Genomic DNA, 12372 nt, shown 5'->3' with positions numbered 1-12372 from the left:
TCTTTCCTTTTCAAATGCGGCAAATTTTTTTCGGAACTTTAAAAGAGTAATCGCAACCGTTTTTGAATGTCATTTTCAGCAAAACTTTTATTGTAATTTTTGGGGAAATTCCCAAAAATTAGGTTTGGGTTTGCGCAATCCCCCTTTTGACACCTTGAAAGTAACCTTGATAAAATACTACAGAAACTGCTACATCATTTGCTTAATAATTGAAAACTTTGCGTTGAATATTAAAAAAAAAAATAAAATTCTAAAATAGCATCTACTGTCATTTTAATCGCTTTTAATTTTTTTTACCCGATTGCAACAAGAGTTTTACCTGTGAGCCGATTGAATGTTTATTTCGGCGAAAAAAAAAAAATGAAATATTAATACTTTTAATATAGTCGAAACTAAAATATTAACAAAAATTTTACTACTATTCTTTAACAATTTAATGAACTATCTCCAAACGGCTTAATTAATCCGTTAAAATAATCCATCTTTATTTAATGAGGCGTTTAATGCTGACTGATAAATGAAACGGCTTCCGTTTTTGTGTATGCCGTAATATGCTGTATTCATTTTACTCAAAATTTGTTCATCGTATACTCAAAATTCTAAAATCTTATGTCAAGATGACAAAAGTTTTTGGTATCTGATGCTTTAAGGTAAATAAATAGTTTATTTAAAATGGATAGATTAAATTACATCTTACAATTATTGTTTTTATTTTCAATGTTAATGGGATGACTCAGTGGGTAAGACAGACGGAACTGATTGTGTTCACACATCTGTATCGTCGAGACTATGAAGCCATTCATAGTAGTAGATTAAAAAGAAACACCTAAAGTAATGGTATGAAAAGAAATTTAAGAAAATTTGCGATTTTTTTTTGTTGCCTGTAATCTTTTTCCTTAGGATTTTAACAGTTTTAACTTTCATATAAGTTCATAAAATTTATAAACAAAGAATATTTTAAATCCAATATTTATTCGTACTCGCTGCATAATTTCATCACTTTTTGTTAGCATATTTAGAATTACACTTAAACCGTAGGCTTTTATAGGTAGTGGATCAGGGTGTCATAAATACCTCATAATTGTTGTGTCACCATTTGGTATTAATATTTTAATACTATTTAATATTTTATACTTGGTATTAATATTTTAGATTTGGGTTTTAAAATAGATTATTATTATTTGATATATCTCTTAACTTACTATATTAATTACTATTTAATCGATTAAAATATGTCATAAGAGAATATTGCATTTCCTAATGTTTAGTAATGAAGCTTAGGAAAAGGACTATTTACGCCAAAGTTTTTTTTTATTGTATTTTATTAAAGAATAAGGATTTTTTTGCAAATAAACATAATCATATATATCCTGGCTTTATTGTTACATGTTTTTTTACGTGGAAGTACGAATCGAATTTATAACTAAAATTTGAAGACTGCCTGAAATCGAACAAAAATTGAATAAAATGAAAGAGTGAAATTAAATCTAGCCATTCCTAAGTGAATTAAATAATTACACATTCCTTGATACAAATGATACGCATTCCTTATGAAATGAATCTACGCATTCCATTATAAAGTCGAGGAAACAGTCGGCTATTTTGTGTTAGAAAATATAATTCATTGCTCTTGCTTGAGAACAGCAACTCTAAGCAATGGAATACACATTATTTCAGTGTGTTCAGTTAGTTTATTTCGAGTCAATTCCAATTTTGTGGGGAAAAAAATTATTTTCTAATTTTTATGAGTACATTTGTCGTTTTCGGTAAATTATTTGCTGAAATTTTTATTGCTCATATTCCTAGGCGCCAAAACCAAAAAGAAAAAAAATTGTAAACTACCTTATGTATGATACTAGTTGTTCTATAAAAGACATTACACTATTCTCAAGAATAACAATAATTATACTTCTCGTATAAGAAGCGTGCTAGATGCTTACTGAAGTTTAAGTGCTATCGCGTTGTTCTTTTTCCTGAGCAAAATGTAATATTACCCGTCAGTATGGCAGGCTAAATCCAGGGAAATTTTCAGTTCATATGAAAGCTCTAAAAGTGATGCATTCGCTCTTTTTTGATGATAGTTAATATGGTGATTCATAATATGAATCATTATTCTCTTAGAAAGCGACTCTCACTAGGCCTCTAGTGAAAATGTTTATCACAGATGCATAAACATTTTACGGCCGTAAGAAAGATTAGAACGATGTAAATCGATGAATTAATATTTCCCTTTCTGTCTTTAAGAAATGAATTATATTATACTTTGTCTTTACTAGTGCTGAAAAAGAATATATTATATAGCTTATGTTTCATACAAAGCTACCACCTACCTAATCCTTTCCGTACCCTACCTGAAGTCGTGTTAACTGCCAAGTCAATGTACATATCACACTAAACATTTTTAAAATTTAATATTTTCGTTAAGACTGCTTTATTGATTTTAAAAATTTAGAATTCTATATAATCTAAATATATATAAAAATTATAACGATTCTGTTTGTTACTATTTTGTGGCCGCAATACTAAACGTAGATTAACCAAACTTATAGGATCCATATCTACACCTTCAGGATCGTTTTAAAACAAAAATTCAACAGTTACTATTAAAAAAAAAGTCAAAAATACCCCCTTTTTTCACCATTTGGCATTTAATATATATATATATATATATATATATATATATATATATATATATGTGTGTGTATGTTAAATTAAATTATCTCGTATACGTTTGTCATCGCCTAGCCGTCGCATTACTTAATACCTAAATTCCAAATTTTAAAGGGTCAATATTCATGGCTACGAGATGTATAAGTCGAAATAAGTTTTAATTATTTTGATTATATTCATGACTATAGCATAAAAAATAATTTAAAATTATCTTTGCTTAGAAATTAAATTAAAATAATCTGTAAATTAATTGGCAACGGACTGCTTCTAGCGGGAGCCGTGTGCAGCCGCCCGGTGCAACACCATTGGTCCATTTGAATTTGAAGCCACGGAAACTTTGCAGTGGCACTGGACTATATATCAAAGATGTATCAAGAAATATCGTAGAAGCAACATTTCTTACTGGAAAAAAATGTATGAGAAGCTGTTTTCATACCAAGGATTCCAACAATTTCAACCGATCTTCCATTTTTATTTAAGCGTTTGCAATTTCCATTGAGAGTATCATACGCAATGACCAACAGCAAATCATAAGGACAATCCCAATGCACTGCTGAATTACTGTTGAAGAATAGTTGTTTTGGTCACGGTTATATGTGGCGTGCTCAAGAGTTGGTTCACCAAGAAATTTATTCATTCATGCTAATAATCGCCATACAAACAACATAGTTTACAAACTACCTAATTACCTACGTGGGGTAATAATCTTTTTATTTTTTTTACTTTAATGTATTATAATTTATTTTATTTTATTTTACTTTATTTTTATTGTTCGACGACAGTATTCAAAATCCACGCGGTGTCGCTGGTAACATGTATGTAAGTCGAAGACGTTCTAATTAATTTGATTATACTCATGGCTAATGGATAGAATATCAGTAAAAAATCTTATAGAAATTGTGGTTTAAATTTTTCCTTCAATATGTAAATCATTTACTTCACGAAAAGATACTGCCAGGACGGCAAAGCCGGCCCAGTCGACTTTAACAATAAAAATATAACCTTTTTTCTCTCCCAAGGACTAACCGGCGGAGCCTTCCCGGGCGGTTTGTTTTATATAAATATCTATTCGGTATTAATCATTTTTAATTAAAAAATTGTAAAATTGATTTACTATTTTTGTATATGTATTTTTGTAATACATATATGTATATGTATTTTTTTTATTGATTTGTATTTTTTATGTATTTATTTTCGAATAAAAAGCATGAATTGAAAAAAAAAGCTTACATTAACTAAACGTGAAACATTTAGTCGAATAAAAAGAAACAGCGAGATCTTTGTATGAAATATACAAATTATTTTATTTGTTAGACAGAATCATATTATGTACGTGGCACTCCAGCAGTCACATTAATGAATTACCACAGATAGTAAATATAATTACCATCATCTGATCTGTCTGATCAGGCGTGACAGTTCAGTGCTAACTGCTTCATCAGATTTCAGTAATTTGGCATTCAAATAATAAATTATTAGCAGGATAAGCGTATTGCGTATAATTCTATTTTGTTGTTTTAATAATATTATTTATTCTTATAATAATAAAATCATCTTACGCGCTCGCTTGTTAAACGTTGATAAATATCCGTATTAATTTGTTGATTTTTCATGAAGATTAGTTACTTCAGCTGATACCAAAATAATTAGGAATAGCATGTGGATCAAATCAAACTGAGAAATCATTTTTTGAAATCTGAGAATACATTGTCAAAATTGCTCTCGATAAAAAGGAGACTGATGTCATATGGAAGTATCCTACTTCCCATAGATATTGTTAACGTATACGTAATTATATAATTGTATGTAGTGTTTTTTTGTTAACGTAATCGACCGGTATTACAGTACGCATAATATGCTTTTACTACCATATTACACGTGAGAAACTTACTATTTAGGAAGGGGGTCACAAGAAGAAATTGAAAAAGACTTCCAGGCATGTTCTACATACGAAAAAAAGAATAAAGTTCATATAAACGTAGGATCCAAAAATGCTTCGTTTTCCAGTTATAACTTGTAAACCATTCTCCCCTGATTTCTATTCCAAGGTTAGATAAAACCGTATTGAAATTCTTGGAACCTACACTAAAGTACGGCATGTTCATTAACTTACCTTAATGATGATGATCATAAGCGTAGTACTCTCTTATCAGTTGATGATTTCATATGGTTTCTGACCCGAACAATTAAATAAACAAGGTGTAAGAACTGTATTTCAAGTCATTTTTGAGAAAATTATTGTAAGATATAAAAAGTTTCTGTTGCAAAACACTTATAAATAAATTCTTACAACAAAATTTCTATAGAATTTATTTGTGAGAAAATCTATTTAAATAAACATCTAATTGATCTCTATAAATAGACTGAATATGAAGAAGGGTTTAAGACTTATTAAAAATAAAACTGAACAAATTTTACAGCAAAATATTATTTATAATTTTAAACCTAAACAAGAATCATTTCAGTGTTAGAAAATATCTAGAAACTTTATATAAATTATTTTCCGTTTACTTCGTTAGATATTCTGTACATTAGGGCTAAGTTTGGCGTTATTTTTTATTATTTGTTGTACATTATTTTGTTAAGTAATATTTTATTATATTTAACTGTATTCGATGTTTTAATTCACATTCAAATCGTATGTACGCAATTCATATTGATCATATATAAAAGGAATACAGTTTACTAATTTAATGAAGTGAATTTAAACAATTTTGACAGTAACATATATATATATATATATATATATATATATATATATATATATATATATATATGTTACTGTCAAATGATTTTCGCTTTAATTTTCGGAACAGATAATTACTGTTTTATTTAAAATGATGTTATTATACGTTTTTTGCCGTATTTGGGTTTGTATGATTGATTAATGTTCTTTTGTTTAATTAGATTTATTCTGTTTTTTTTTCCTGTAACGTTCATCACCGTCTTCATTTTAAAACGTTTAACTGAAATAAACAATCTACAGTTAGTAGTATTTGTGTTATTGTTGAGTAAAAACAATTAAGTCTGTTTATTCCAAATTATCCTCGTTCTCTTTTTTTTAATGTTAATAATTTTGTTTTCTTTGTATCTTAACCTAATGGAGTTTACATTGCATATATTTGTAAATTAGTCGCAGAAAAATGCAATACAGATCAAATTTGTGAAAGGAATTGGTAAGATAATTTTATGCATACTTATTTCTGAACTAATCAGTAATTCGTAAATCAAAAATTGTTTCGTTACGAATTGTAAGAGATTTCAATAATTTTTTTAAAATTTTGTAAGATTTTAATTTAGTTGGTATACAAACTGAAATTATTGCATTCAAATACAGCAATAATGTTTGCCAAATATAAATGATATACATCGGTAGTCTTATAAATAAGTTTTTCAGTTGTAGATCTCGACTTATCGAGGGGGTTGTGCAGTCGTGTACGTAGACTAGACGGCGTAAAAAGCTTTTCAATTTCTCTTGTGTCCCCCTTTTACTCCTGCTCTCATCTTTCAAGTGGCTTCAATCCGGTGACGTTTGATCCTCGTTGATACAATATTTGATCGACCAAGTCATGGAAATTGGTTTCGACCTTTAAATCGTTCGTTTCTGCCTATCGAGACTCGTACATCAGCTTTTTTTAACCTGTCACTTCTTCGTACTCATTTTTACCGCTACTGTTTTATTATTGAAGTATTTGGAGTCCCATTCAATCATATCTAAGGAAAATTTTTTTTACAATTTATATAATGTATTCTGCTGCATCACTCAAATAAAAAAACCTGCTTTGTTGGCTTAGCTGCAATAAAAATAAAATGTTTATTCTACACAGTTTTAAGCAAATAATATTTCTGATTTAAGTCGGTTCGTTTATTATTTATAATTACGGTGTATAAAATCTGATTTGAGGAATAAATTATACCGATAAAAACATTCGGATACGGTCTTGGATATAATTCCGCTTATCTACTAAAAACTTTCTACTCTGCTGCACGAAACCGGAATGCTAAGAACACAATTCACAGCAACATCTGAGATAGAAATAGCTTCTAGTAGTCATAATTTTTTTATTTGCTAGGTTAAAAAATGAATATTAATTTTCAATAACAACAATATTACAATATTTATTAATACTAGAGTCACGAAAGATATTCCACAATAAAAATTCCCTAAAATTAGCCTTAAATGGATATTAACAACTCTTAAAAGATAGGCTATAACTCAAATGAAATTTGGCTTTTAGAAACAGTTTGTCGTTGATTTCCTTTTGTCAAAAAATTTTCCATATTATGTATGAATTACGTAAAACTTCTTAAATATAAAATCATTCGGAAGTATGAAAACTAATATAACTCGTTATATTTATTATAAAACATGTAGAAAATTTATTTATCAATTAGAGTTATTGTTAAAGTTTTTTAATTGTTGTTGATGGGTAATGTTAAGTGTCCTAAGATAGATACATAAAAATTAAAAATAATAAATTTTGATATTGTATCAAAATTATAATCACAAAACATCCCTAAGTTATTTAAATACTGAATTAATACTTAAAAGTTGCTCCTATCATAATTTTTCAATCCACTTTGTGAATGTATGTCTGTTTTTGTGGATTTGATTTTTTTTTTATTAATTAATAATTTTTCTTGTTTTAGGTTTTATGGGTACAGCAGCAAATCGAGAAGAAAAGAATTAAAAGAGATTTTGTGGATGGAAGTAGTTTATCATCGTTCGGCTCTGATTTTTCCAGTTTGTATGAACCTCAAGATTTATCTGCGTCCCATCATCCTCATTATAGAGGAGCTGGTCCAGCTCCTCTTGTCTTCCCGGATCCTTTGTTCAAGGAACAATGGTATTTGGTAAGTGCAGTTATAACTTTATTTATTAATTATTATTTCAGTCTAGAAAATTACTTTTGCTTCTAAATCATTCAGTACATCGTAAATAATATTATAGAATTTTCATCACTTTAGATTGATTGATAGCGGTGTACAGTTATTGTTTCGAATGCTTCCAACAAAATATTGGTGTTTGTTATATATGTGGGGAGTTTATATTTTAACATATTTAATGAGATTTTATTCTTCTTATAGAATAAAAGATTATTATAAAGTTCATGTATAATTTTTATGTAGTGCAAATTTGTTAACCGAAACTCAATTTTGATCGTCAGATTCGATTGCTAATTAAGATATCCTGATATATCTGTTCAACTTTACTACTTGGGAAATTTTCATTGAAATTTGTTATGTTCTAATATCTCTATTGACCACTATTAATTTTTTTAGCTATAAGAGTTATACTTTTATTTCGAAATGGGGGGTTTTAGGGGTAATTTAGATCGATCAATATTAAAAAAAAACCCTGATGTTAAACGATTGAATTTTGTCTACGAAATTATTTTATGGCAACATATTTAAAATAATATGCTGTTAACTTATTAACTTTATGCTGTTAACTTTATCATACTTTGTTACGACTATATCATACATTTTAAAAATCCATATTGTATGGTACATATACGGCTCTCGCACGTCTCTACATTTTTCCAAACTATCAATTTTGTTAAATCGTGTTTAACTTGTAATTGTAAATTAACTTTTTGCATCAATTTAATTATTTAAATATAGATTTTTTGCGATGTAGTGTATCGTATATGTAATTTGTTCAATTGTAATTCGAAGTTTCTGATTTTTGATCGGTTTATAATAAAAACAGATTACTATTTATTTTACTATTTTACTATTTTACTATTTTACTACTGTTATTTTCGGATCATAAAACAGTCGATCATTGATAAAACGAAACGATAGTCTTTATTTCTTTTGATTGAAGTCTGAACTAAATCATTAAAAATATTCACCTACTGTAAAGCATTTTCTGTACTTTGTATGTTGTGTTCTGATCTGCATTATAATTTTCGAATGTGTAGATCATCATTAATCACTACGTTTGTGATTCCTATTCTGAATTTATTATAACACTGGATCGATCGAATAACTGATTTTTCTCTTGCATATAGTAAGGTTTGAAATGGACTGTTAACCTGATTGCAAATAAGTATTCGGTCTTGTTCTCGGGGCCAGTACACCTGGGTGGTGCCGGTAATTGGACCGCAAGTTAGTAAAAACACTTCAGTAATACCAGCGTTCTGATGCAAACAAAAGTAACTGACCTTCTCTGTTTAATCTCGGTCACAGAACACCGTTGTTGTAGTTGTCCGGCGAAGATGTCAATTCGCTAATTTAGTTATTGGGTTATTTATTCCGTATTAAATAAATGATAATATGATAATTTATTGTTTAGCAAGATGTATCGTAAACCATAAATACGAGTGTTGATATGATTGTACGAAACACTTTATCATATTCTGTTTTTGGGATAAATATCATGAAATCGTTATATATTAAAAAGGGTTTTTAACAAATTTTGTATCGCTTATTTGTGTACGCTATAAGTGTCATTATTTTGTATTTCACTAATTTATGCATTCGAATTAAGTAACCAAGATGTTCGGCGGATATTTGTTTTGTAGTAATATGTATGTTTCATGTGCTGTTAGTTGTATATTTTACATACTGTAATGGTGGTTAAAGAGGAATTTAGGATGTGCGAGTGGTATAATGTGTGGGAGAGAAGTTGGCGCATGAGAATAGGTTAGGTTTCACAAACATGAGAAGTAAATTCAGGCTAATCTGCATTAATTCCAATTGGGATGGAAATTGTTTGGGACCAACCAGAACCAGACTGTAGTATACTGTACAGAGAGAACAGAGTAGTGGTTTGAGGTCTGGGGTTCAGCGGTCTTGTTTTGAGGTAGACAACAGTTTGGTTAGATCACCCTCTTGCCATTCTCTCATTCTCTCGCCCTCTAATATCCTTTACTAACCTCAGCTGTACAGAGTCTGCATACCCCTCGTACAACTTCCATTACACAACACTCCAATCACGCGGAGAGATGAATGGAGAGACAGAGGAAGAGAGAAAGAAAGGAGACCCTACTTTTGCCATACCGCTGCATCGCTAATACTATCTTTCGTGTATTCTGTCGTAGTGTAAATGATGTACGTGCATTATGTATAAGACAGCAAAAACCACAAATATTTTGTGAGTTACACAAGATCTGAGCTGTTTAAATATTCCGTTTTTTTGCCTCCGATTTGGTGTGCTACATTTTATTATCTACATTTTTCTAAATGTAAAAGATTGATATTATGCTTGAAACGTCTAAATGGATAATTTTTCTGTTTATGATTGCTTCTTTGAACAAGAAAAAGAAGAGAGAGTGGTTTTTAGTTGAGCAATATTTCAACAGTTGAAAACTACTTTTGTCAAAATAAAAATAAATGTTCTGATAAACGTAAAGTTGTATGTTCGATATAACTTGTTTTATCTCTACCGACTTTAATTTGCGTAAAATTTAATTATTTCTTCCTAATAAGACGGAGTTTATTCATTTTAGTTTGTTATTTACTGATACAGGTAACGTCTTGTGGTGGAAGCGGAGTTGCTGAAATATAAATAATATCTTATCAGTGTTTGTCTTAACTTGTGTAAAGTTTTCCCATACTGGGGAGAAATCTTGTGGAAGTGATAGCAGTACAGTGGTGATATTGGTGTGTTGTTTAGAAACTATGGTGCGGCAGGGAAGAAGAAGATAACAAATAGTGAACCTGTGCTATACGTATTAACTTGTGTTATGTTGGCAACACTGTGCTGGTGTGGTTGTAGGAATTGCACTCACCCCCGCTTCTACTTTGCTTTACTGTATTCTACTAATACTAATGACTTTTATCTTGTCTACTATTAATCATGTCGTTGTACAGTGCTGCTTGTTATTTGTTGTACGATAAATTGTGAAAGTTACTTTTCATTTTGTTTCCATTTCTCTCTGTATTTGTATTTGCTCTACTTATTCATATCCTTATATAGTATCATTAATATGAACGGCTCTTCTGAAGAAGAGTTCAGAGCAGACTACACTGCAGGAGTATAAAATTAACATTGTGTTGATAAGGCAACACCTTCATAATTGTTTCTTTGATGTTTCAAAAATGAAAAAAATAACCGCATAGTGAATCTCATTATTTAGTCGGTACATTACATTTTAAATTTATTAATTTATTTTTTACTATTTTTTTTTTACTGTTAAATTTTTCGCCTTATTAATTTCACGTCATTGTATAATTACTTTATTTTAAGACGGAAAAATATTTAATTTTTAAAGCTCACTATGTGAAAAAATTCCAGAAATTTGTTTTCAATTCGTCGTATGTGTATTGTTTTATGTTATATTTTTATCCCTGTATACGTATTTATTTATTTAGAAAATTTGTTCGCTATTGAAGCGAACAAATTGTAAATTTGTAAATTACACATGTTATGTGTAAACATTTCTTGATATTCTAAAACTTTTACGTGAATTTTTAATTGAAAAAAAAAACATTATGAGGCAAAAGCTGACCGACTTGTGATCAGTGTTATTTTTTTGAATCAAAAGTAAGTAAATATCCCGTTAGAATACGCGTTAATAATCGTTTAAAAATGTTCGTTTCACTTAAATAGTAGTTGGTTCGTAATCATGATTGTTTTATCACGCATATTTATTTGCTGTTTTCCCTTGGTCACCTTAACCGTATTTACGTGTCACACGTATGCATATGAATTCAGTATTTAACCGGTTTTTGAAGTTCCCTTTGAATTGCGATATACTTGTATTATATAAAATAACTGGAGGCCATGGACTGCGGTGAAATTTATACGGACACAAAATATACATAAGTATGTACTTATGTATATTAATATGTATATTCTATATATATATATTCGGATCGCTGGAGCAGGTGCAATTGATGACGGTCATAATTTAAGGCAATCCTTCAAACTGTAAAGTTACGTAAGTGCCAACAACCAACATTACCTCGATGGGGAGTTAGGTTTTATTATATCCTACTGTAAAGTGCTTTGAACTGACATCAAAAGCAGCGCAGTAATCATCACCAGAGCTACATTAATATTAATCTGCACCGTAAAATAATACAATGAATCATTATGTTACATATCAACTGCAAAATAATTGCCTGTACTTTTATACCATATAATACCGTGTTATGTACGTCGATAGTGTTATGGTTTTTAGTTAAATTTCCTTTACTTAACGGATAATTCGTTACATCTGAGCTTGTGTATTTTGGAAATTTTTTATTAGTTCGCAAAATGAAACTACAACCGCAATAAAATTAATTGTCTGTAGTTTGTAAATATTTGAAGATAACTCGGTGATTAGAAAGCGTTGGTAATTTACGGATTTGTTCAAATCTTTATAGTAATACTAGCTGGTGCGTCTGTTCGTTTTTTTTTTAAATTTGAAAATTATGCATATCTAAACAATATATTAATCATATTAAACCTTTGGTCAGTAGTTAATAAATATTTTTAAGCAATGTTAAACTTCTTAAACGAGGTTAAATCTTCCCCATTTCCCCACACGAAGTGATTTAGTCGATGTTAGTTTAATAAAATACTACTTTGATGAACTAAATGAAAATTTCTATTAATAGAAACATTAATTAAGTAATTATTTTGAAATTTATTTTTTTAAATGTATTTCTTTGTTGAAATTTTAAGAAAGTAAGGGCTTAAAGCAAAAGATTTGTTTCGCTCTTAAAAATCAAATCTAATAATAGATGCCATTGTAGTTTGTAAGT

General features: G+C 29.2%; 1 protein-coding gene across 1 annotated transcript in view; it reads left to right on the top strand.

Annotated features, from left to right (window-relative positions):
• Fur2 (furin-like protease 2) overlaps positions 1-12372 on the top strand; it is a 605551-nt gene that overhangs the window by 370305 nt on the left and 222874 nt on the right. Inside the window, exon 2 of the mRNA XM_075370714.1 lies at positions 7321-7524. The gene's annotated coding sequence lies outside the window, so the exon portion shown is untranslated. The remainder of the gene's footprint in view (positions 1-7320; positions 7525-12372) is intronic.

The sequence above is a fragment of the Lycorma delicatula genome, chromosome 1, assembly GCF_047948215.1.
Source record: "Lycorma delicatula isolate Av1 chromosome 1, ASM4794821v1, whole genome shotgun sequence".
In the NCBI taxonomy this organism is placed as follows: domain Eukaryota; kingdom Metazoa; phylum Arthropoda; class Insecta; order Hemiptera; family Fulgoridae; genus Lycorma; species Lycorma delicatula.
The sequence above is the reverse complement of the archived record's forward strand: the minus strand, read 5'-3'. Positions and strand labels throughout refer to the sequence as shown.